The following is a 25,034-nucleotide window of genomic DNA, read 5'->3' on the forward strand; positions in this document are numbered from 1 at the left end:
GTCAAGACTAGCTCTCAAATTATATGCCATCAACTGCTCTCTATCCTTGGTTGTAGCAGTTCCAAAGAGAGAAAGAGTGTTTGTGTGTGTCTGTGTTTAAACAAGATACACCCTTTCCCCTTGATAACACATACTATAAATTTTGCCTTGGGCCCCAATTTCTTATCACCCCTTGTCATCAACTTGAAGTCTCTCTCCCTTGAGGTATCTTGGGCTGTCACTGGATCCCTCTTGCCCAATACTCTGCCACAATAGTAGTCCAAAGGTCAGACCCTGGCAAACCACACAGATACCATGGTGCAGAGGCATAAGAGAAGCCTGAGGCCACAGCAAATTCCTTCATACGTCTCTTAACTCATGCAACAATTCCATGATCATAGCTGTTGAGGGGTGGGCATGTGGTCTTCTGGTTAAGATGTGCGTTAAGACATCCATATGCCATATCAGAAAAACTGGATTCAAGTCCCAGCTTCACTCACAATCCCTGCTTCCTGTTAATGTGGACTCTGGGAAACCACAGGTGGCAGTCCAAGTAGTAGGGTTCCTTCCACCCATGTAGGAACCTGCAAATTGAAGATCAACGGTTTCTCTCGCTCTCTCTTTGCCTTTAAAATAAATACTATAAATAAATACTAAACACATTTTAAATGGGCACTGAGTCAGTTAAGAAATTAAAGAATTAACGAACAGACACATCACTGCAGTGACTAGACCAGAAGTCAGGTGTGGCCATAAATCCCGAGTCAGGAGGACTGACAGAGCCCCGCCATTCTCCCCTTCCGCCTATGGATTCAGCAACAACACTGACTGAAACTCATCAGCTGAACCAAGCCTCACTCTCTACCTGCACCCCCACCCGCCTCTGTACTCCAGTGATGATGACAGAGGAACAAGTTAGAAAAGCCAGGAAATTCCACTTGCCATCAGAACAAATAAGATCCTTATTGTTCCATGGGGACTTGGTTTGCATGCTCTTCACCACAGGGTGGAATTCGATCTTGCTGACAAGTGCATTTTGAACTGTTCCCCTGCTAAGGTTTCATCAAGAAGCACACAGGGATACAGCAGGATCCTGAGGCCACGATTGAAGATGCTGCAGGTGTATTGCCACATGTTTCTGAGCCGCAGCACTTTCTGAAAGTCAAAATATATTGCAAGTCCTCTTTGCCATTGCTCTGTAGGGTCTGTGGATTGGAAGAAAAGAGAAATGGGACACTCTGATTTTCTATGCATGGATGCTGACGGAGTCACTAAGGAACATATGAGAACTTTGTAAGAGTTGTAAAGAAAAGCATAGCTCGGCCTCTTTTAACCAGAAACCCTGGGCCTTAGGGAAGCCCTACCCCTCTGAGGAGCTGCCCGCACTACAAACAGCATCTTGGAGTGCTGTGGTGCCGTTCTTCAGGACATCAAGCCTTCAGGAGCAGGTGCGTCGTGTTTGCGGGCTCTGGAGTCAGCCCATTGTGGTTCACAATACACAAGCCATATGAGTCTGAGCACGTTTCCCCTCAGCTTCTCTCAAAACCTCAGTTTTCTAATCTGCAGCAGGGGTTATCCATCCCACGACACACAGGGTCACCGTTAGCTATCCAGGCCCTGATTTCAGTTGTTTAGCATAGAGTCTGGCTCCTAGTAACAGCTTAATAAATCTTAGCCATGATTGGTATTGCTTAGTTATTGATCTTTAGTCCTTTCAAACGAATGCAATGTTCTTTTGAAAAAAGGATACGAAGACGGTGGGCGAGGAAGGAGGGAGAGAGGGAACGCTGTGGACATGTCCTAACCCATCTCCCGGTTTCCACTCTGTTCCCTTTCCAATTCAAAAGATGGCCTTTAATCAAGTCATTCCCCTGCTCAAACCCTTCCATGGCTCCCGGAATGTCATCTAAAGACTAGCAGTTTAGATTAGCCCCAAGCGCAAGGCTGATGTTTAAATACCAAACGCCCCAAGTGCTTGCCAGTCAGAATGCAAGCCAGCCAAAAACAACCTCTGTGAACACGCAATCCTGATATATGTATATTTACTTTAAAATTATCTACATGTACTACCATCAAAGATTCACATATTAAATATCAGTAGCATTAATTTCTTTCTCCTTAAAATGACTGCAAATATAAGTTCTGCTATTTTTCCCAAGAGATTGGCATGTATGCCACCCCCTCCGCCAGCAAACTTGGAGACCACTGGTGCGAGCCATGAACAATGACCTCTTGTGACTGTGTAACACAGACAAAAGCACATTGTTGACTCCCAAGCTGCTGTTACAGTGTGCCTCGTGCCACATACTCAAACCTGAAAATTCAGAGTAAATGGAATCTTTAGCAAAAGCAACTATATTATAAACACAACGAGGAGAGCTGGCTATTTATAGGAATCCCCAGAAGGCATCTCCTCTTGTAAAGTAAATAGATCTTGTAATTAAATTAGCTCAATACAAATTCATCTGTTTTCCAAGTGCTGGACAATGAATTCTGTTAAAATAATCAACGATTAAAAGAAGCCAACAGCTTAGAGACCCAGAAAAACAAATTATATCCCTTAATCAAGCTCAATCTAATTATTTCACTATCTGTCACTGCAGGATTGGAAGAAACGACCCTTGCAGACTCTTGGGAAGAACTTTTTCATTACAACAGAAATAAAGGGTGGGCTCTTAGGAAAAACTGCCGCAGACCCAGGCAAACCTGATAGACAGGACCTTGCTCTAAAACTCCCAAGGATGGATGCAGCCAGATGTAAACAAACTGCTCCCGCTCTCCAGACACCAGCCCGAGTCCCATTTGTAGCTTTTGGTTTAGGCCACCTCTCTCAACAGAAACACTCCTTCCAGACTCATCCTGTCTCCCAGACAGCTAGCACAGATACATGCCCAGGCACGTGTGTGTGCATGCCTCTGTGTGCACAGACACACATCCAGCTCAGGCCACCTAAATCCCGCCAACCCGCTGAAGCACCCCACTCACTGCCTTCCCTAGGGACCTCTCCTCGAGCCAGCCCCACCGAAACCAGCCATGCATTGCAAACCTCACACTGCTTTCTCAGAACCACACAGAGCTCTCACCAAACTTTCAAGTGCTGTGCTGTTTTGTTCTTTCCGCTAAGTGCTGACCACAGTAAGGTCCCAGACTGCTCTTGCTTCGTTTCCCACGGCACTGGATGCATTGTCTCGTGGCTGCTGAGCGCTCCACAAATCTTCCTTCAGCGAGTGAGCAGAGAACTTGGCACTAAATAAGGTCCCTTGCTGGAATTAGCCGGGGGGTGAGATGGTCTCCGAAATGGCTATCTTTATTTATGTGTCTGTATATTTGCTTGTTTATTTGAGAGGCAGAGAGCACTCCCCTCCTTGAGTTCACTCCTCAAAGGGCCACAGGAGCCTGGTCCGAGTCAGGTCAAAGCTGGCAGCCGTGACTATGGATGGCAGCGACCCAACCACTTGAGCCACCACCTGCTGCTTCCCAGGGCGCACATTACCAGGAAGCTAGAATTCTCCCACCACCTGCAGCCCCTGGTTTACTGCTTCCTAGCATCATTTGGAGATGTTCCTCAAAGCCAGGCAAGATCCGATTGTTCCAACTTCACCACAACCAGCTTTAGGCTATTCTCTACAAATAGTGCACTTGGATGTACAGGGCAACCAATCTTTGTGTAATCCTCAGCTTTAAAATGAGCTCAACCCAAGGAATTACTGACATCCATTTCACAGCTGAAATGTTGACAATTATTAATCTTATCCATGGCAGTTGGGAAATTAAAAGGGTGATACTTCCCCTGGCACAATGAATGAAACAGATGGGCACGGGAAGAGAGGCAGAAGGAGGAGTCCGGGGAGTGAGAGGGGTCTTCCAGTGGCGCCTGCTTTGTAGTCATTTTTGGCAATGATAATTTCAAGTTTTAAATGGAACTTTTTAAATCTGCTGAAGTCACCGCTTCAGAATCCAGGGAAATTGTGGGTTATTGGGCTTGCTATATATATTTTTAAATAAGTGTGATAATAAAGTGAAAAGAAATGAAGATTCCTTGACTATCTGGGGGGATGGTCAAAACTCTGCCAGCTCTCCATCGAGGGATTTAGATAGTTCACACTGATTTTTGGCATGGATTATGAATTATAAAGCTTCCCCTTCACTGTTAACTTTTTTTTTTAAAGGAAAAATTTGAAAGTTTAGAAAAGTAGAGCAAGTGGTTTAATGAAACTGGTGATGTTTTCACCAGCTTCAAAAATGATCAATTTATGACCAATGTTGATTTACCTATATCCCACATATTTCTCTAAGCTACATCTTATTCTGGAAATCTCAGATATCATCTCAATTAATTTATATGTAGCCTGATAGGATGACAATTGAAAAGAACTATTAAGCACTGTCATATGTGAAAAAGAATGAGCCACAACAAGTCCCCAGATTTGCCCAGTATTTGGTCCGCAAGCAGTACACACATTGCCTTGACTGTCCCACATGTTTTTTCAATTGTTTGTTCAAACAAGGATTCAAATTAGGTCCACACAATGGGCGTGGCTGTGAATCTCTGAGTCTGTTTTAATCTATAAGTTCTTCCTCATCTCTTTTCTATATCTTTGAAGTTTTTGGTTGAGGAAAGTGGGTCATTTGTCCTGTAGCATTTCCCGCAGTCTACACCGAGCTGATTGCATCCCCAAGGAATTAACTTGATGCTCCAGTCCCTCTCTAGGCTGTAATTGGCAGTCGGGTCTGGCGTTGCCATCAGACTCAAGTTTGATTTTGAGGAGAGGACATTATGGGTAGAACTGTGCTCTCCCACCATTTGGGTTGTGTTTTATTTGTTCACTTATCTATTTTTCCTTACCGTGTTTGCTATCTATTTACTTATCTATTTTTCCTTACTGTGCAGCCCCTGAGAATCCTGAGTGAGTCTGTTTGTTCATCATCAGGATTTGCAAAGTGGATCTCGCAGGGCAGGCCCTGGCTCGGGCAGGGCGTCTGGAGCCAAGGCTGTGCCTCTGCTGGCCTCCTCCCTTCTATCAGTTCTCTGCATCAGCTGTCCTATCTTCTACACAAGGAAGTTCCTCTCATTAACATCTTTGTTTCCATGAACGCTTTTTTCTCTCCTTTATTTACCAGTTTCCTAACTCAACTGCTCCCTAACATTCTCCAAAAATGATCAATTTTTGCTTTTTTTTTTCTCCCCCTGGCACCATTTGCAGCTCAGGGATTCAGACACAGTTGATGGGTTTCCATCCATAGAGTTATGATCTTTATTGATGTTAAAATATTTGCCCTGTGGGAGCTTTGCAAGTTGTCTCCTGAGCCTCTGGGACATGTCCCTTCTCGCCGTTAGTAGCTTCCTGGCTCTCAGTTATGCAAGCCACCCTAGGCAAACCTGGCTGGGTTCCTTCCAGACATGGATCAGCCATCTTGCCAAGGAGATTGGATTCCATTTCACAAAACCGCAGTCTGGGTGCGAGTTGTTCTCATTGCTACTGATTGGGTCATTTGTTTCTAAGACTTTTGAGAGCACAGAGCTTGAAAGAGCTATCTCTTTTTGCTACTCCTCAATCGCAATCAAGGCCATGGGATTGTATTTCAATTATCTTACATCTATCTGTCTTTCTGTCTCAAGCTAAAAATCTTCTGTCCCGGTGACACCCACATAACTATTTGTTTAACCCACATCATACTTACAAGAGACTAGGAATAACAATCCACACATTTGCACCAATGAGAGGATTCCTAAAAATAGGGCAAGATGTGTCTGCAGCTCTCACTGACCTGATGGTGTATTCTCACAGTGACCTACAACCTGACCGCCACATTTCATAACCTCTGTCGTTCCTTCTGCCATGCCACACAGTTAGGCATATTTGTCTCGCTGTATTTTCAAGTTTTAGTGATTGCTTTTCAAATTCTATGTCTACAATTAGGTAAAACACTTGCATGACTCCAAAGCCTCAGCTACTAAACAAATTCGAGAAGTCTTTCCCTGCTGTAACCTGTGTTCTCCTGCGTGAAGGAGCCATGTTTTAAGCACATGGTGGTTTTCCAGCGTCTCCGTCCTCCAAGTTTCCATGCTCTATGTAGGCATATAACCCCTTTCTGTGATAGGCAACAGCAAGAGACACACTTCTCTTTCTTGGTCAACTCACATCCCTTTGAAGTCTCATCGCAGCTGTTCTCAGGGCCACTCCCATTCTCTCTGGAAACCGCAAAGTTTTGGGTTCTGAAAACGCCACATCTGCATTTTACTCAGCCAGGTCTCGCTTCCTGCGCATTGGCTCTTGCTATGAGGAGCCTTGTGAACCCAATCTTTTCCTATCTTTGTCAGAGGCCTAGATGTAGAATGGCTGGCTCACACAGGTACATGCCAACCTTGCCAGGAGTGCTCGAGTCTGGCACAGGGGTTGCACCTGTTCACATTCCTACCAGCAGCACTCGAGAACACATGGCCCCCACAGCTTTGCCAATCGATCATGTTGGAGTACTTCTGGATTCAGGCATCTAACAGGTGAAAAATGCCCATTTGCCTTTGTTTTGATTTTCTATTCATTTTATTATAAATGAAACTAAGCATTTTTTCAGCCTGTTAAGACAGACCATGATTTCTGTCTAGAGTCTGTCTGTATTCCTAATCCATCTGTCTCCAGAACTATAGGGTTTTTCTCCCTGTTCTTGAGGTATTTTTATTAAGGCAAGTGACATTAAGGCTAGTGACCCATCTATGTGTTATTTGTCTTCCTAACTCATGCTTCTATCTCATTCTTTGTAGTCTGACTTTTCCCCCCATGCATGAATGTTTTATCTTAATACAACTAAATTAATCAGTCCTCTTCCTTATCGGGAGTGAATTTGAGAGATAGGTTGGCAAGTTTCACTCTTTCCAAAGTTGGGAAACAACTTGTTAATATTTTTACTGTTTTGATTTTTGCATTCAGATCTCTTCTTGAGACAGAACACAGGACCCTTTTTGTTTCCCCCCTAGCAGTCTCCTTAGCCCAGGGCCATTTGTGAATAAGTCCACTCCTCTAGCAATCTAAGACCTCTCACTGGGGAGCTTCCATTCCTGTCTGGAAACTTCTCCTTGGGCTGACTATTTTGTCCCTTCACCAGCCTGTTTTGTTGACAGTGGCTTTCTCATATGTTTTGGCTTGTGTAGCAACATTCCAAAAACTGACAGCTGATGGACAACATGAGCCGGCTGCTTTGCCACTGAACCTGGAACACAGCAGGTTCTCAACAACCTTGTTCTGGAATGCAAGGTCTTGGAGATCTGCTGGACGTTATCACACAAGCTCATCACCCACAGAACACCTTACTGCTAAACCACTCAGTGGTGATTTTCATTTCAATGACTTCAGGATAACAGAAAACAAGACACTTAAGAATTCTTTAAAAAAAAAATAAAGGAAAAAGTAATCTTCATCTGGGTGTGTCTCCAGTGGGGGACATTCACCCATCCTTGCTCTGGAGTCCTGTCTGTGGTGCCCTGGGAAAGTTTGGGATTTGTATTCCATGTGTGAAGCAACTGTTGCACCTGAATTCCCCACCATTCCTTCCGCAAAACTACCACCCTGTAGGTCATGCAAGTGGCCATTCTTTCTCATCGACTCTACATGTGTGACAGTGGGGCATTTGGGCTGCACCAGGGTACCCTGTGGGTGATGCCATCCAGGTTTCAGCCTCCTGGCCTCTGCCCAGTTTTGTATTTTTTTTTTAAAGAGCATGCCCTCCTGTGAAAACAAGGGAAAGAACACGTCCTTTCTTCTGTAGATGATTCAAATGTTGGAAATGGGGGAAGGAAAGCCTGGCCCAAAGGGGCATGTTTTCCAGGCTATTCCTTTTCTGCTAGAGGAGAGCTTGCTCTCGACCCAGCCTTAGCCAACTGAACCTGTCCAGGTCCTGCTGGGTTGATCTAGCAGGCTGAGTTTGGACGTGGACTTGCGTCCAAGGAAGCCAAGGAAATTCAGGAACCTGCTCTGCCTAGTTGTGTCTCATCTTGCCCTCAGCTGAGGGAGCAAGAAGAGCAGACATGCGGCAGTCCCACTGGGCTCTCGGGATGTGGAGTTCTCATCTCCCTGCCATCAGGATCTCCAGAACAGAGGCAGGAGGGACCCTGGATTCAGCACTGGCGTGGGCCTGAGCCTCCACAGGAGTGAGGACTAGGAGGCCAGTAGACTCTTACAACAGGTGCCCTGCATGAGTGTGCTTGGTAGGGCAACCTCAGACTCAGTCAAAAGGGCTCTATGACACAAAAGCAAATGGGTTGCACCTCCTCCCTCCCCATTTCAGCTTCATGTGATCGCCTATGAGCCCTGTCCTTAATCACAATTAGTACTTTCTATGGAGAAGGTGCGTGTTTAGCTGCACGTGTGTTCAGAAGACCCTGTTGGGCTTGGCAGGCACAGTCTTCTACCCACCTCCTCCCTGCAAGGGACTAAGAGATTGGCTTTCCTTGCAAAAGCCTGGGGCCCTGGCGCAGTGCCCAGGAGCCGCACCCGAATGCCTGCTGACACTTGCACCCTGGGTCCTTGCCTGCGGAGCCACCTACAGAAGGGGGTGCAGCCACAGGGCCGTGCTTACCCCGCCCAGCTCTGGCATGCCCTCTGCTGCGGTACGCCGAGGATTTCAAATAGAAACCACTGCTTGGTGACTCAGAACTGAGTTCAGGGAGATTGTTATTCTTTGCTGAAACGCCACGTCTTATCCTGGAAGCAGGTTTTTCTCATTTTGGGGGTGGGGAGTGGGGCAAATGACGTTAAATTCTGCTGGAAAATTTGGGTTGGAACAAGGCACAGAAATGTTTCTTCTGGGTTACAGATGGCTCAGCTGTCATCCTTTAACAGAATCAGAGCTCTCTTTGTAAAAACAAACATGACCCAGGCATGTTCACTCTGTCTTTGGAATGCATCCGTTGTGCTACATTAAATTCCCTTTTTTTTTCCCCCTAAAGCCCTCACCAACAGCCCAAGGTTGTGCATGGCTCTTGCTGACTCCACAGTGGAGGAATTAAGGGCTGAATTCGTTCTGCTGAGTCCCTGGGCCTCTGCTTATCCGAAGGGCATGGGGATTCATTTTGGAAAATCCTGGAGATTACACGCAGGCTTTCTGCCAGGGCTGTTGGAGAATTTAAGAGACGCACGGCATGTGTCGTAACACAGGGAGAAAAGGAAGGCTGACGTCTCCTGAGGTGCCCTGACGAAATCGGTAAGACACCTGCCGAGCAGGCGCCATCAGCCAGACCCTGCTGTTGCCAGCCATGGGCCTCTCCCCTTTTCCAAGAGACCTAAACAACAGCCACACTGTGGCTGTCGGAGGCTCTGCCTTGGCTGTTCAAGGTGATGACACAGTCAGGACATTGAGGAGGTGCAACCCCAGGGCTCCCACCCCTCGTTGTGGCTGCTTGCCACTTCCTGGTGTTGTCTTGATTCTCCATAACAGAAGGGGCTTGATGCTTAGCCAGGACACGTGTCTGAGAGGAAACCCTTTGGCACCTCCCTGCGATCAGGAGAGGTGTGTGGCAGAGACCAGCAGGACCTTGTTCATGCACACACACAGGCAGGTTTTTGGGAAGCACAACCTTGCCCGTAGGGAGCTTGTTTTACATGCAGATTTTCCATCTCAGGAGCCCCTGTCTGGGAAGTGAGGGGGGCAGACCTGCCCTTGCAAGGGTGCCCTGTGCAGGTCCTCTGTTGCCCCTTGGAAACCGCCTTGCAACTTCTGCTGTTTTGCCCCACGCATCTGCTTCATCAAATTCCCCTCTTGTTTTCAGAAACTACAGCCCCAACTTAGTTTGGCCAGACTTGTTAGCCTAGAACCCCAAAACTCAGAGTCACACTTCCTGTCCTTCCAGTCCTGAGTAGGGCCTGTGCAAGCTTTCGCTGTGGCTGCCATCCAATGTACCTGCCCCGCCTCTGGCAAAACAGAAGGCATGGCCCACTCTGCCATGCGGAGAGGGTGGCCAGGAGACATTGTCATTGCTTTGGTGATAGCTGCCTGCACTCACCGAGGCCGCCTGTCAGGAAACTACGCCACATAGGTGAAACCAAGATGTAACCCTGGACTTGGCAGTATTTGATTACAAAAGGCAGCAGTCTCCGATTCCAACAGCCATTCCGGTACTCCTGCTCAGCTGACTTCATGATATAAACACATGAGGACAGTGAGCAGAGCACGTCCAAGCAAACTCAGTTCACGCAGGTGCACAAAGCAGGCACAGAACGTGAGCAACTGGGCAGGGCCCGAAGCTAAACGAGCTATGGGAACACACAGAATTCTGCTCGAGGAAAGTTCTAGAAAGTCTGATCCATACTACATGTGGGCAACATAGTGGGAAGAAACAGTCACCTATGGCAATACACAGGATACAAGTTACACCTTTAGGGCCTTAAAAATGCTGGCCATTGAGGATTATCTCAAAAATTGGAATCTGATGGGCAAGGATCATCTGGCAATCTCGAAGGGCAACAAAAAAGCATGTGTGGGAGGCGAATAACCTGCAGGAGGAAGAAGGGACTGGGGCCTCTCCCTCACATCCCTATGTCCTCTGTGGTCCTCAGCCCATGCTGCTGACCTCTAATGACAGTAAGCATGAGCTTTTCTGTGACTGATGCTCCTCCAATTCCATGCATCCCCATGGGAGTCTCCTAGTACCCTTGTGGAATAGGACTTCCACAAGTCTCCCATTTTACAGAACAGGAAATACAGAGGCTCAGGGGATACGGAGGCTGCCTTTGGCCAGCACGGTGACACAGTGGGGTGAGCCATCACTTGCAACACTGACATTCCTGTTCAAGGCCTGGCATCTCTGCTTCTGATCCAGCTTCCTGCTAGGTTAACCTAGAAACTGCCACCCATGTTGGAGACCAGAACGGAGCTCCAACATGGCCCAAGTGCCTGCATCCCTGTCACCCATGTGGGAGACCAGGATGGAGTTCCTGGCTCCTAACTGTGGCAGGCATTTGGGGAGTGAACCAGCAGATGAAGGACTGCGCTCTCTGTCTCTCAAACAGTAAGGATGCTAAACACATGGAAAATCCTTACACGCCACACCCTAAACCTACACATACCACCCCAATACCATGGAAGCCATGGGAACCAACAGGTGGACACGTGTTCCTAGAGACACCTGGGTTGTGCTCTCTGGGTTCAGCAGTTCAGAGACAAAGGCATAATCAAGACCATCTGTGTGTTAAGTGAATCCCAGACTCCAAAATGCTAATGGGCTGCTGAACCTTCCTTTGTCCGCATTGGCGTCTTCTGACAAGTTGAGCTCTGTGTTTTGAAGTGCGTTCATTCTGGGTCCAGGGAGGCTGCCAGTGACCACCCAGGGGTGGCGTTTCCCAGTGAGCCTCCCACCCCACCCCCACTCTGTGCAGACGGCATGTGACATCACAGCGTTTCCAGCACCAGGCCTTTCCCTGAGTAGCTCTGTCTCGAAGCCAGTGCCTCTTCTGCTTGATCTAAAATAGTCATGAGGAGCACAAGAGACAAGGGCCGCACATGTGATTCAGATTACGGCCGGATAATCGGCATTCATGACTGGCCCAGGCTAGAAGGGGAGCTAGAGCTTCTCCTCAGAGACGTGTCCCGGCTTAACTTTTAACAAGGGCTGCAACTGAGTGTGGCCTTTGAGTGAAAGCCAAAGAAGTTCAAATTCTTTACTGCCTTTACCGACGTCTCCAGCCTGCCATGAGACCAGTCCTGCAGCAGAAAGAGTATTTGTGAATTTCTTTGGCAGCAGTAAAAATAGCCCTTTCACATCCCCATGCCCCTGAAAGTGTCCTAAAGAACATTTTGACGTCACAGAAATTCCCTGAGCAACAATTTTGTGCCCTGTTCCTCAGCACCTCTTTTGGGGAACCCATAGCAAAATCTATGGTCTTAGGGGTGAAGCTTTTCTGTCCCATTGGATTCTTCTTAGATGACCTGTGAATAACTTGGGGTTGCACTGACCTGTGTTGGAGGACATGGCTTGCAGCCTTGCCTCCACTTCTGATCCAGCTTCCGGCTAATGTCTCCCCTGGAAGGCAGCAGAAAATGGGCCACATTCTTGGGCACTTGTTACCCATGCGGGAGAGCTGGATGGAGTTCCAGGCCCTGGCTTCAGACCCCATTGCAGGCATCTGTCTCTCTCAAGATTTATTTATTCATTTATTTATTTGAAAGGCAAAGTGACAGAAAGGGAAAGAGAGAGAAGAGAGATGGAGAGCTCTTCCATTGACTGGTTCGCTGACTAAATGGCTGCAGTGGCTGAAGCTACGTTAGGCTGAAGCTGGAAGCCTGGACGAGCATCTAGGTGTCCTGTATGGATGGCAGGGTCCCAAGCCCTTGGACAGTCGGCCTCTGCTTTCCCAGAGGCGTTAGGAAGAAGTTGGATTGGAAGAGGAGCAGCTAGGACTTGAACTATTCTCTGATATGGGACACCAGAATCACAAAAGGCAGCTTAGTCCACTGCACACAATGGCCACCCCCTGCCAACTTTGTTGATCAGCCTTTCAAATACTTTTTTTTTTTTAACAAAAATGAATAAATGAGGGCTGGTGCTGTAGTACAACAGGATAAGCTGCCATCTGTATTGCTAACATCCCATATAGGAGCTGGTTTGAGTCCTAATTACTCCACTTTTTTTTTCCACATGTGACTTTTAAAGTACTAGACACTGGGCTGAGTGTGGCGGAGTATCAGACTAATCCTCTGCCTGCTGCACTAGGATCCTACATGCGTGCTGGTTCGTGCTCTGGCTGGTATCCACTCTGATCAAGCTCCCTGCTTATGACCTAGGAAAGCAGCAGAAGATGGCTCAAGTCCTTGAACATCTGTACCCATGCAGGAGACCCAGATAAAGCCCCTGGCTCCTGGCTTTGGTCTGGCTGAACCCTGGCTTTGGTGGCCATTTGAAAAGTGAGCCAGTAAATGGAAGATCTCTCTCTCTCTTCTCTCTCTCTTCTCTCTCTGCCTCTCAGTTTCTTTCTGTAACTCTGAGCTCCAAATAAATCTTTTAGAAAACTGAACAGACAGGGTAAATGGTGTGTTGCTGAGAGTTAAGTGGCTGCTCAGGACACAGCATCTCCTGCCACAGTGCCTGGGATCAAGATCCGCTTCCATTTGCAAATTATAGAAAATTCATGGAAAAACAGAACTCAAAGAAAAGCTTATTATTGTCCAAAAAAATGTTTGAAATACAAACATGGCTGTTGCAAAATATGCATTTTCCACGAACATGCACTTTTGCAATGATTTAACCTCTTTGAGTTTAGGTTTCCTGTTATTAATGATGGGGGAAAAAACTAAAGCTAATCACTTTGTAACTTGTGAAACTGCGATAGCGTAGAGTTGTCAACACAGTGCCTGGCTTTGGAATGATCCATATGCGGGTGATAATTTAATATTTTGAAATATTTGACAATACTTTTCCCCAGAATTTCTTCCTCCAGCCTCAAAATCTGCCTGTGCTCCCGAAGGCTTAGGAAACGAGAACACAGCACAGGAGGACGGCTGTGAGTAGACACAGAGGGTAGTTCCTTCAAGAAGGCAAGGGGCTTCCAGCAAAGCAACGGAGCCATTTGAAAGAGTCAATGTCCGAAGGACTTGGGATAAAGACCTGAGCTTCCGGGGCTAGCTGCCAAATTCCAGTAGGATCCAATCCCCAGTGGACCAAGAGGTGTCCAAGAGCAGGGGACCCCTGTGACGCTGAAGAAGAGAAACGCCACCATGGAATTTCTAGGTAGATGGGGACTTGCCCTTACACACCTGGTGTACCCCCAACACCGTGGGTATTATCAAATGATTCCTACACAGTATCAGTGTGCAAATAACAGAGATTTGAAGCAGCCTTCCCATTGGGAACATGAGCAAAGAAGCAAGGGCTACACCAACTGGATGGCTACGAGACAACCCATCAAGGAAGGCACAAGATGGCATCAGGAGCTGGGTGTGCCCACCAGCCTGCCTGGCACAACACCAGCTCCCTCCCACCTCTTTAGGTAAAACCCAGGATAGCCGAGATGAACCTGAACTAAGAAAAACAAAAGCCACATGTCAGGTTTTGGAACCAGAGTGCCACACCTGCTGTGGAGAACGGCTGTTGTTTTGTTTTTTCCAACCGAACTGTGGGATATCACGCCACAAGATTATTTTCAAAGAGGTCTGGGAGAATTAGAATTAAAACTTTATTTTGGGGAAAAAGAGCTTTTATAACTATGCTTACTGTTCTGTAATGTACATTTTCCAGGAACTTTTGGACCCCAGGGGAGGAGACTTAAAATAGGCAAGCTTGCCAGGGGAGGGTGCATGCCCCAATTGCAGTAAGCCAGCTGAGCAGGACAAAAGCCCCTGTATGGATTCTGACAGAACAGGGACCCAGGACACCACAGTAAACCTGACTTGTACCAGAGCAAGCCAAGAACATGAAGAGCAGACATCTGGACAACCAAAATGCAACTCCAGTCAAAAAACATCAACAAGTCTTCCCCCTCAACAAATGCATTTGGCCAAACCGAGTAGTTCCAACCCATCAACTGAGGCCTTTGGATTGGCTCACTTCCAGGCTATAAGACCTATCTTGCCACAATGCATAAAATAAAGTTGCATACTAGCATTAACAACATCTGAAATACAGCTATAACAATTACATGATTAAACGTTACCCTGGATTAACATGTGGCCCATAATCCTTTGATATGACAAAACTCGGCTGTTCCAGGAGGTTGAGTGAGTTTCATTTAACAGAAGAAGTTATTTGGTGGTGTCACATACCAGTTCGTTGTTCAAAACATTTATTGGGATTTAACACTGTGGAGTAGATAAACCAGTGGTCCCCAGCTGCTAAATCTCACTTCATATACTTTAAACAATCCACTGTGCTGGCAATTTCTGAAATGTGCAAAGACGTCATATCCAATGCACGTCTTCAAACGTTACTCATGGAGCTACATCTGCTTCACATCGCTTGTTTCAAGTGGTGCACTTTCCCCCAGCGTTACTTAATGATCGCATTAGAATGGACCAAAGTCAAGGACTGCATTCATTTCTGAAACGTAGGCCTTAACAGTGCACGCTAATTTCAGAGAGAGAAATCCGAAACACTGAAAAACATGTCAACCAGGCAATGAAACTGTGAGGATTAACAGTCCAATTTACACAGCGCAGCTCATGTTCTCACAGGAAAGCAGAGGTAGGGAGGAGTTTTTCCAGCTATATCATTAGTCTACAGTGACTGGGGCATCCACTGAACTTTGTGCAATTTTTCAAGCTACTCTGAAATGACTAATAATAGCATGTAGTATATAATATACTGAAATGTGTTGAAACCTTGGGTTGATATTGAAAACACTTGGTCCAGGAGTGTACACTGAGGAGCCATCCCATCACTCTGTGCGTTGTGCTTTCACAATCTCCCATTTCATTTGGAAATCTTGCCTCCCTTCCCACATTTCCAACGGGTCCTTGTCTTGCCAGCATTATTTTACAAGCAAAAAAATGCAGGCAAGTTATCCATAATCACACGGCTCCGTGAAACAAAGAGAATGGTGTTGCATTTGACACTCTTACTGAGCTCCTAGGATGTGTGCTGTGTTTTGGTTAGTTCAATCTACTTGGCACCCTAGGAATCTGGTAGCATGGTTACTATCACAGGAAAAAAAAATCCGCATGTACGTGTGGCTGTTGAGAAAAAGCAATGGATGACAGAAGCAGGTGCTTGAGGTGGTTGTTGTCGGGGCAATTATGTTGCATGTGTGCCCCGAGAAGCCTGGACCTCTTCAAAAAACAGCCAAGGGTAGTCAGTGTCAGCCTATCAAAAAGGAAGGCACCATGTGGCAAGGAGTCTGCTACTTCGACCGATGTAAAGCACACGGTCATAATGTGCACTCTCAAAAGAGTCTCGAATAACTAACAAGTACAGGCTGTGCCCAACCTCTCCGAGACGGTGGGATGCAGGCAGATCTGGGGAGCCTGATCCTGGATCCTGCAACTTACAGAAGCAATAGTGAATTTCATTTACGTGAGTGATGTAAGACAGTTATTCTAAAGCAATGAATAATATTGGCTAAGAGGTAAGACGTTTTAAATTAAAGAACAGTAAGTGACAGAGGCTGCTTGCCTAGGGAAAAGAACAAATAAACTATTTTTTTTTTTTTTTTTGCAGTGTGAGTTCTAGAAGACTCAGTCAAGGAGGACCGGAGGAAAGTTGGCCTCCATATATTTTTACTTAAAACCTAAGCTGCTATTCATGGAATTCACCCACTACAATGCCTCTTGATTTCCGGTAGATGCAATAAAGTCCAAGGCTCAACACAGAGCCATGTTCCCAATAAGGACAATTGACATTTTCTTAATAACACACTGTCATTACATATATTTATGAGGAGCAATGATCAGAACAAGGAACTGACTTATCCATCATCTCTGACATTTGCCAGATCCCTTGTGTTGGGATCCATGGAAACCTCATTCGCCCAGCCAGTAAGGATGACTTCAATGACATCAATTTTGAGGATAACTCTCAAAAAGAAATGACTGGGGTTTTGGAATAAGACTTTGTCCAACGATACAATTGTGTCTTTGCTGTATACTGTGGGGTTCTTTAGAGTCAAAGCTAATTTTCCAGTGAATAGAGTTGTCGTGTGATGGTGATCTCTGAGTCAGGAGAACTGCCTTCCCCTGAACCTCAACATTCCTGAACACACAAAGCAACCTCACAGCTAATCTTCCTGCCTCCGTGAGGCAGCCTGCATGCTGCATGTTCCTATGCAGCCTGAGCAAGGTCATGTTTCCCAAGCCACCCACCCTGGCTAAAAGGGCTGGGTATTACACACAGTAGGAGCCTGTGCATGCATAGAGAGGTACTTCAAGAATGGAAATAAAAGCTTATCTTTGATGTAAAAAAAATCTCTCGAAATACAAGCATACCTTTTTTTCAAAATATACATTTTAATGAAGCTTTCAAAGACTTCTCATATCTTAAAAACTGGTGCATGTAATGAGGGGGAAATCAGACGATACAAAGATTTTAGAAGGGGGAGTCATTATAGAGAACTGGTTACTGTATATATCTTTAAACAAATCCATTACTAAAGTTTATGTGGAGACCCAGCATTTAACACATACAGAATTATAATTGCTTCAGTTAAAACTCAGCAGGGCACGGCAGTTTTCATTGTCCCAAGCCACTTTATTTAGCCAAAGACTTCTTTCCCCTAAAAATAGGGTAGCCTCTGACCTTGCTTTATTACTGGCTCAATGATACCCAATAGCCTCGGTAATAACTAATGTTTTAAACGATCCCACCTTGTAAAATGGTGCAGCACTGAAATGCTGGCGTAGCTCTTTAACTTCCCCTGGAGGGAAGCAAGGCTAGAAAGTTGTGTGACATTTTTCTCATATGAAAAGTTTCAAAATCAATCAACTTTGTGCAGCAGGGAAAAAAAGACAATTAGATCCAAGATGGAGCCGGCTCCCTGGAATTCTAGCTTCTGACTCTTCGTATGAATTGGACTATTCACCAAACACAAAACTTTCGACAGTAGAAACAAGCCTTGCCTTTGCTCCTTGTTGAAGCTGCAACCTCCTGGTGCCAAGTGTTTTGCCGGTGTCAATTAAGGCAGGCTTCTCAGATTCCCACAGGGAACTTGCAACAATCTTTTTTTTAAGATTTATTTATTTTTATTGCAAAATCAGATATACAGAGAGGAGGAGAAATAGAGAGGAAGATCTTCCCCCTGATGGTTCACTACCCAAGTGACTGCAATGGTTGGTGCTGCACTGATCCAAAGCCAGGAGCCAGGAGCTTCCTCCGGGTCTCCCATATGGGTGCAGGATCCCAAGGCCTTGGGCTGTCCTCAACAGCTTTCCCAGGCCACAAGCAGGGAGCTGAATGGGAAGCAGGGCTGTTGGAATTAGAACCAGCGCCCGTGTGGGATCCCAGTGCATGCAAGGTGAGGACTTTAGCCACTAGGCCACCGCACTGGGCCCAACTTGCAACAATCTTAACACAGTCTCTGGAAATAGCATATAGGATCTTTGTTAAGGAAACAATCAAATAAAGCCGGAACAAGATTGTTGCTAGGAGAAGAGGTGCTGGTGAGGTCCAAGCACAGAGGAAGTCATCCGTGCATCTGAAGGCTCTAGCCAATGGCCCAGCCACCCAGTCCTCTTGGTGATGTGGTACAGGAGGAGAGCAGGTGCGCCACTGGAGCACCCAGAGACCCTAGACTCTGGTCTCTGTGTTGAGAAGCCTTCCCTAGCCCTCAAGCCATGCTTCTCCCCTCTTTATGTCATCATACCATAAATGCCTGCAGGAACTTGGGAAGAGAAAGTGTTGAGTCATTTCAGGCCCAGGCCGGGACAACCACGGAAATGTCAGCAGTGCCCAGGCAGAGGCAGCTGCAAATCAGAACATGCTCTGTTTCATGGCCACGCAGTTCCCAGCTCTGCCTAAATTCTATCTCCTGGGGTGTGGTGGAGGGGCTGTGAATGGCTCTTTGCAGCAACATTGGTGGCCATCCCATCCCAGCAAGGATTCGCTCTGAGCTGCTCTGAACAGGCAGAAAGAAGAGCCAAACCAACAGCCAATCTGATCCTGAAATTCTATGCAGGCCAGTGCAGCCAGGACCTTCGTTCTTCCCTTCATCAGTAACTCGAGCACTTCCTTTAGGGTATGCAGAGGAGACCTACAACTAAAGCTGAGCACTCAGGGGCCTGAATCTGGTAGAGAAAGAACCACTTGGGACAAGCCGTGGACAACCAACTCGGTCCCAGCTGCTGAACCGTGGACTTGGTGCATTCAGGGAGTCTGTCCATGTCTTCTGGCTTACTGTGACCAATGCAATGGTAAGGGAGCAGGAATGTATCTAGACCTCGGGATGAACTACATCTAATCTATCTGCTGGACATGAGGGAATGAGTCTTGTATGAGCCAAGTCCAGGGAGGCTGTTACTGCACCTGCGTGCATCCCCTTGGTGACAAAGACAATCTGCTTGGTTGGAGAATTTGAAAAAAAGAGGGAGACAGATACCTTCTAGAACTGGCCATAGATCTATGATGGCATCCATTGCTTGCTATTGCAACTGTGTGCCTACACATCCATAACAACTTCTTCAACAGCCTACACTGAACTAAGAAAACAGCAATTATTCCAGTACCTAGCATAGCCCATGGTTGGAACTCAATAAATGTCATCCAAACAGTATAATAATAATAATAATAATAATAATAATAATAGCTTCTGTTTAGCATACATGGCTATGTGTAGCATAATTTCTCCAAATTCCACTCCAGCCACTAGATTCAATAGCAGAAGTTTGAGGAAACGGGGATCATGAATAAAAAACAGGTCTACACCAAATCCAATCATAAAACAAGGTCACCTGAGTAGACTTAGATCTTGGTCCGATTCACCTGCCTGGCCACATCCAGGCTTGAGTACGACATCCGGTGCTCCACCGTGTTTGACTGGCAGCTTTGAGGACTGCCAAGGTAGGATTTTTTTAGCTGCTTCTATTTTTCTGGATGACAGTGGTTCTTTATAATGAAGCTCTTCGACCCAGAGCCCAGTCCTCAGGAGACATGAAATTGCTGGCTCCTGCACACCACTGAAGGCCCCTGCCCCCAAATTCCAGAGCAGGAGGGCCTCATTCCTTTGCTAAGGATTATTCTAGCATGGAAGGTTGGACAGATGGGTCTGGGCAGTGCTCCTGCTCCGGGCAGTTCATGGGGAACGGTTTCCTGGCTTGGCTTCCTCAGAGCTGCACAAAGACCGCTTGTGTCTTTGTCAATTATTCTCCTCCCTTGCGGCCCTGCTTTCCCTCAACTCGGTTTTGGCTCTGGAGCACCCGAGTGCTCAGCGGCCTGTCCGAGGGGGGCTGGATCTTCTGGCAGGGATGAGATGGACGGGGTTTGGCCCTCGGAGCTCCCGGACATTCCCAACAGCCCCCAGCAAGCGAAGCTGCTGCCGTGCTCAGCCAGGCTCATGTGCAGCCAGGTTGCCTGGCCCCTGTGCACAGAGCTGGCTCATTCAGTCCCCACCCCAGCAGCTGAACATGGGGCTCGGTATGGTTGCTTGTCCCGGGCCTCTGACTCGACCTCCTGCAGCACCCTCTATGGCATCCGCACAGGCCTGAGCCCTAGCAGCTGAGCCCCATGCCAGGGGAGTGAGTGACAGCCAGGGATAGACACCAGGCCAGCCAAAGGTGGAGACCTGGCCTGTCTCAGGCTGCCTTCTAACCACAGGGAGCAAGCAGCAAAGAAGTGGCCTTGGGCTTCCACTACCCAGCATCTAGTGATGTTCCAGAGAATAGCATCCTGATCGGGCCCTGACAGCCATGTTTGACCAGGCTAGTGGCCAGGAGCGAGACATAAACAGGCCTTGCCTCTGCGACCACAGCCGTGGCCGTGGCCACTCAGCTCAGCCCTGGACCTGGTCGCAGAAGCAGCAATCAGCATTTCATTCAAAATGCATTGGATTAATATCAAGTATTGTTCTCAGGACTCCCCACAGCGTGCCCTGGATCGATACAGCACAGTCACCAGCTGCATTCAGTTAAATAGATCAACAGTGGCTTCCTGCAGCCAGCTTCCAGGGTCAAAAGCGATTTTCAAGACATCTGGGGCAGCTTGTCATTGGAGGGTGATTTTACAGGCCCGGATCTCCACGACCAGGACCTGTGGAAAAGCATGCCCCTTTAAGTAAACTTCCTTTCTTCCTTTAAGACTTCAGGGGAAAAATAACAATTCAAAAGATATTTTTTCTAACTTTTTTCTACATTGAAGGCTTTTATTGCCCCAAAAAAAATACCATTTGAGGTGTGTGAAGCACCAAGCAAGGTGCTGGGGGCCTTATCGCGATGCGAGGAAAGACTGCTTCTCTCCATTGCACTAGGAGGGTTTGCAGGGCCGAGATAAGGGCTGAGGGACAGTAGGACGAATGCAGCAGAGACAGTCCAGATAAGGGTGGGGGTCCCATCCTCCAGACTCCCCTGTAAAGCACAAAGCCCCTCCCTCCCCATAAACTCAGGGCTCCTGGTGTACAGTGGGTGCTGTGGGTCTGTCATTCTCGCAGGTCCCATCCCTCGAGGCACCCCCAGCTTATGCCCCTCCCCTACAACTACATTATTCACCCACACTTCCTTCACCCTGTTAAGAGACCACGCCAGAACCCCAACCCTAGCACTGACTAGGATGGGACTTTGAGTGAGTCACTCCGATCTTCTACAGCTCATCTGTGAAATGGGTTCATCAGGCCTGGCCTTACCGGGAACACAATGCCAGTGTTGACAAGGAATGTCGCGATGTTCAGAAGATCTCTGTGACACAGATGTGGCAGTCATGACTACAGGACTTGGGCTCGCATCCCTCTGGGGGAGGACCCTGGGTGTTAACTGTGAAGAAGCGCTACCAGGATGTAAAGTTTCTCACTAATGAGCTGACAGATGGGCTGCTGGTAAAATCAGAAGACTTTCATCCTCATGCTGTCATTTACATCTAGTGCTGATGTTATTGAATTAAAACAGCAGAGATCAGAGCCACAGGCCCTGCCAAGTAAGGAACTGGTAGAATAGGACCTGCTAAACAATGGAAGAAAACCACACCCCCAGATGGCCAGCAGCACCGTGGACGACGTTGGAGGCGGGGGGGGGGGGGACACAGACATGCAAATGAGCTCAGAGGTCGGCACCAAAAGGATCTTGGGGTGGGTGTGAGGTCAGCAGGGTCCCTGGGTCTGAGTCCTGGTTCTGCTGTTGATCCAGCTTCCTGCTCATGCACCCCGTGGGAGGCAGCAGGTGGTGGCTGCCGTAGCAGCTCCTTGCCATCCATACGGGAGATCTGCTGGGAGCTCTGTGCTCCTGGCGTCAGCCTAAGCCAGCTCCAACTGTTGCAGGCATTTGAGGAGTAAAACCAGGAGGTGGAAAGAATCCCTCTGTTTTGTGGATAAATAAAAAATAAAAAGATATTATAAATGATCTCAGTGACTAGCACTTCAAAAGCCACATATGAAAAGAAAGATGTTGCTCCTGTGGCAAATTTTGTCAGAAAAAAAATCCTCCCTCAAATGTCTCAATATTTGATACATTCTTAATAAAGACACAGAAATCAGCACATGATTGAACTGTAATCCACCTGTTGCTTACTTCAAAGTGAAGTTGCTTTCATGGTTTGTAATTATTTTTGTTAGTTTGGGCCTGGTTTTACTCTATTCTATTTCCAGTATTCTCACCTGACAGGGGCCTGTACCTGCCTCCCAGGGCACCTCCTCCCTAATCCAGCAGTTCCTGGTGGTTGGACCTTGCATTCAGCCAACAAATGACACTTTCCAATCCTTTCTGAAAAACACAATGTTACCACATAATAGTAAGAGTTGTGCTTTTTTTTTTTTTTCCTGGTTGTTAATTTGTTAGAAAGAGGAAACAAAGTATTTCAAGGACCCCAGAAGCAGGTTGGCAGGCTGTGATTGTCTGGGGGAATGAGCACCGTATGAACTTGGGGGCTGTGCCTGGACCATCTGCCTTGAAAGTCCTGGGTGCGTGATGGTATGGTTGAGTAGCTCAGCCCTTGCAGCGCAGCATCTATGAGAAGTTAGCACCAGCAGCTCCCAGTGCACGCACAACACATGACAGACAGAGGAAGGCATGGTGGGCAGCCAGGCTGGCCCTGTGGGAGTGCTCCCGGAAGCTGAACTGCCCAACGAACACCAGGAATTTCAGCACCTGGATCTTCACTGACCCATGCCCTTAGTGCATCACACGGAGACAACACAGGTGGAATGTGTGTGAGGGACCAGGCTGCACTGTGTGGCCCCTTTCCCTGGGCCTCCCATCAGCCTCTCCACCTTCCCCTGGGATAACCAGGCTCCTCCTCTGCCTTCCGTAGCTTTGCCAAGCTCCTGCCACTGTGAGTTGGAGCAGGAATTCAGTTCCATGTGTTGTCCCTTCCAAGGCTATGTTAACCTTGACCTGTCCTTGGCTCTGCCACCTCATAGTGGCCATGGCTGGGGAGAGGCAGCCGGCACCGTGTGGTATTCGGTGAAGGCCAGAGGCTTTGAAACAGGCGTTCCACTCCCCCTGCTCATCCCCACCACTCTGTCCTTTCTCATGCATGTCATTGTCAAGGTCTGTTCAGAAACGATGATTTCAGAGTAAGAGGCTGGAAGGAATGAAGTCCTGTGGAATGCCTTCATTAAAAACAAATCACTGTGTTGTAGCGAGTTTGCCTTGCTCTGCCAGCTGCTGTAGTGTTTAGGGAGGAATAAATCTGAACCCAAGCTAAACATACAGGAACGAGAAACAAAGACACTTGCAAGCAGACTGCGCCTTGGTGTTAGACACAAAGCCAGACCGAACGGGGTTCCACTAGGTCGCTGAGTCCTTCAAGCAGGCTGATCTGCCTAGTGTCATCTGCCCAAGGTCACCTTCAAGCCTGCCTCTCAGACAAGAGGCACACATCGATTCATCCTGTTTTAATTGACTGGACTGATAGAGGACACTTGACCAAAACGAATCGGGCCACCTCTATGTTGCGGCCCTCGGAGAAGCCAGCCAGCTAGGGAGCCGGGACTTCCTTCCCAGGAGCATGGACGGTGGATTCTGTGCTGGGGCAGGAAACACGCTGGGAGAGCAGCTGACAGGTAGCAGGTGCCCCTGGAGCAGGGCCTCTGGCCTCTAGGGATTCTGCTGTGTTTGATGGCAGAGGCCCCCAGCTGCCAGGCATGGAGGGAATGAGAACGTGTTCTGAGAGCGAAGAATGCATGAGTGAGGGAGTCATGGCTGCTGCGTTCATCTACATGTGATGCCAGGGCTCAGGCAGGCAAGGGAAGCCAAGCTCGGGGCCTCTGCCTACAGCATGTGACGAGTTGTTCCCCGCTAGTCCGGGAGCACAGGGAATCAGCCCCTCCCCACCCCACTCCTCCCCACTCTCACCTCCCTCTACTTGGAGCCTTCTCATCTCTTTTTATTTGTCCCATCAGGCTTCGGTGCCCCAGAGTGCCAGCTTCCAGCAGCTCAGCCTACAGACCCCTCACCTCTGCCATCATCACCTTGCATCATACCTGCTTGAGCCACTTCCCACTACTGTCTCCACCCCTCCTTGCAGCTCCTGTGTGTCTCTCTAGTGTCCGAATTTGCCTTTCTCTTTCACAGAGCCCCCATGCTGCACTTCCACTGCAACAGGAATGTCCCCTCCCATGCCCTAGAGTTGTGCAGTGAACCACCCACATGCCATATTAGCTTCCCTGCTCTTGCGGTGTCTGGCCTCTACGCCTGCTTCTCTTTACCTGGATCCCTCCAGTCTTCCTCACTGCCCTTTCTGTAGAAGCTCTTCCAACTCCGGCAGGTGAAGCTGTTCGCTTCCTTTCCTATCCTGGCACATTAATGATCTGCTTACATGTCTGTCCCACCTGGCAGCCAGGCACTAGAGACATGTCCTATCCATTCGTGCGAAGTTTCAAGTGCCCCACACAATATTCGAGGTACACAAAGCCCTCCCAGGGTGTCTGCAGAGCACACAAGCCCCATCTCCGCAGTGGGGTGTGGGACAAGCCTGAACAGCTGCTCCTGTGGCTTCTTCCCCAGAGGCAATGCACCTCCAATTAAGGAGTTGTGTGTAAATAAAAGGCCTTGAAGGTAGACTCGATCACGTAGCAACTTCGGAAGAGTCTAGAAGCTGTTCACAATAATTTATCTGGGCAAGAAGTATTGACTGACGTCCTCCATGTCCAGGGCTAAGGATCCAGCAGGAGATGCAGCCCTGCTAAGCCCCACTCTGTGGAAGGTGGGAGGGAAAGCATCAGAAAGCAACAGAGAAGTATGCGAGAGGGTATTCAGGGGTGAGAGCCTTAGAGGCAGCCACAGCGAGGACGGGAGCTTGCCACTTAGATCGGCAGCTGGGCACAGCTTTGGAGAATAGCACAGCAAGCCATTATTTTTACACACTGTTGAGGACTCTATCTGTGCTAAGGGTTACTAAGCATCTCTTTGGTCCACAACACCACAGCCCTGTTTATCTTGTCATCTCCATGTCAGGCTGTGACTGAGCCTGCAGAAAGTTCTACTGAGGCCCACAGCGGAGGGAG

At 47.8% G+C, this 25,034-nt stretch overlaps 1 long non-coding RNA gene across 3 annotated transcripts; it reads left to right on the forward strand.

Annotated features, from left to right (window-relative positions):
- Window positions 1-7,222: 7,222 nt before the first annotated feature.
- Window positions 7,223-14,423, forward strand: LOC131481700 (uncharacterized). 3 transcript variants are annotated; one of them, XR_009246518.1, is made up of 3 exons: window positions 7,223-7,306; window positions 8,924-9,177; window positions 14,204-14,423. It is a non-coding gene; the product is annotated as an uncharacterized LOC131481700 (long non-coding RNA). The 3 variants fall into 3 exon arrangements; XR_009246519.1 differs by lacking the exon at window positions 7,223-7,306 and adding an exon at window positions 8,249-8,584; XR_009246520.1 differs by lacking the exon at window positions 7,223-7,306 and adding an exon at window positions 8,578-8,688.
- Window positions 14,424-25,034: the final 10,611 nt, after the last annotated feature.

This window comes from Ochotona princeps, chromosome 13, assembly GCF_030435755.1.
Source record: "Ochotona princeps isolate mOchPri1 chromosome 13, mOchPri1.hap1, whole genome shotgun sequence".
Lineage (NCBI taxonomy): Eukaryota > Metazoa > Chordata > Mammalia > Lagomorpha > Ochotonidae > Ochotona > Ochotona princeps.